The following is a 1,944-nucleotide window of genomic DNA, read 5'->3' as shown; positions in this document are numbered from 1 at the left end:
CTATATATGTTGCTTCTATTTCATAACTATTTTGTTGAATTCGCTTCATGGTATATATATATATATATATATATATATATATATATATATATATATATATATATATATATATATGCATCTGTGACAGGTATATAGATCAACGATGGCGAGGAAGTGGTATGCCGTGTATGTAGGGCATGTTCCGGGTGTGTATGATGAGTGGCCAGAGTGTCAGGCCCAAGTCCTTGGCTTCTCCGGCGGAAGCCAAAAAGGGTTTGATAGCAGAGCGGAAGCCGATGCTAGTTACTTGAGATTCATAGGACAATAGGGAATTCAAAACCAGTGTTGCTACAAAAACTACTACATAATACCGCTTTTCATCATCGTGATCGCTCTTATCTTCTATGCGGTCATATCATAGTCTACATTGATGATGAAACATGAGTATGTGACCATGTAGTTGCATGTATTGAGAACTTGTAATGACTTCTAACGCTATTTCGAGACATGTATTCGACCATGATTGATGATGATGAGATAATTGAGACATGTCGAGACTTCTAATAACTTTGGCTCATCGATGACTCACTTTCTTTTCAATGAATTTGCATGTTATTGTATAAATGGTGGATTTGTTTAATTGTGTACAGTGCCAAAAAGCAAAAAAAATTACAAAAGTTAGCAGTGGCGTGGGGGTAAAGATTACCAGTAGCACTCAAGTAACGCTGGCCAGTTACACGTGTTGTAGATAATTATCAGTAGCGATGGGTGAAAGCGCGCTACAGCTAGCTATGGATACCAGTAGCGCTGGGCCAAACAAGCGCTACTGCTAAAGAATAGCTGTAGGGCCGTAGCAGTAGCGCGCCTGCCCGTGCTACTAATAGCAAGAAACCCAGCGCTACTGGTAAGGGTTTTCCTAGTAGTGAACGGTGGAACACCGATGCCGCCGCTCCGGCTGCTCCGACGCATCATAGCACTCCACCTCCTTATTCTCTGCCTCGTAAGCAATGAAAGAAGACATCTGCAGCCGCTCTGGCCGCTCTGGCGTCTAGTAGTACAGCCAGAGACGGGAGGCAATACAGATTCGGTCCATCCCTCAAGCCTGTAGAGATGTTACCATATGAGATGACTGTGGAGGAAAACGAGTAGGTCGTTCAAGGCCAAGTGAACGACTTCTCTGAAGCGGTAAGAGCTAAGAAACATCCACCTCCGGAGGAGAAGATAGATCGGGTGAAAGCGAAGCGCATTTGGATGCCCTGAAGCGAGCACCAGCGTATCCGCTGCAAACCAACTATGACCGCATTATTGAAAGGACATATAAGGAAGCAAAGCGGTCGGGAAGTACTTGTAGTGATCGAAGGTTAGCAGAACGAAGAAGTGGGAAAACAATTTCCCAGCTCGGCAAACAAGCGAAGCAATCATGCCCCTCGCTCTAGGTGTCTAGCGATCACTACAAAAAAGACACATCTGTGACATTTTGGGCCGAACGAATGTTTTTTCTGTCATACATATGACACTTCTATGACGATAATTGTGACAAAACCTGGTATCATCATAGATGTGGTGGGCTCCTACTTCTATGACAAAAAATCATGAAAGAAAATGGGCTTTTCGTCCTAGGCGGGCCGGAGACACAGCTGAATGACATTCTTTGGGCTGACCATGATGGAAAAAACCATGGTAGAATCGAGGGCGAGAAAAATTTCGGGGAGTTAGCGATTACGGTGGGCGGTCGGGGGCCGAGCGATGCACGTTTCTCTCGTACATGTACGCGCGTGTGTGTGAGGCATTGGCTCTAACTAAACCCGAGCGAGGCGTTGGGCTCTAACTGAACCCGAGCGATTGCACTTCATGCTACACATTACTGAACCCGAGCGATCGATCGATGGCTCTTAACTGAACTCGATCGAGCAATTCCTTCGCTATTGCTGCTAACTGAAGTCGGTCGATTGGATGAACAATGAG

This window comes from Triticum dicoccoides, chromosome 2B, assembly GCF_002162155.2.
Source record: "Triticum dicoccoides isolate Atlit2015 ecotype Zavitan chromosome 2B, WEW_v2.0, whole genome shotgun sequence".
Taxonomy (NCBI): Eukaryota; Viridiplantae; Streptophyta; class Magnoliopsida; order Poales; family Poaceae; genus Triticum; species Triticum dicoccoides.
Note: the sequence above shows the minus strand (reverse complement) of the source record.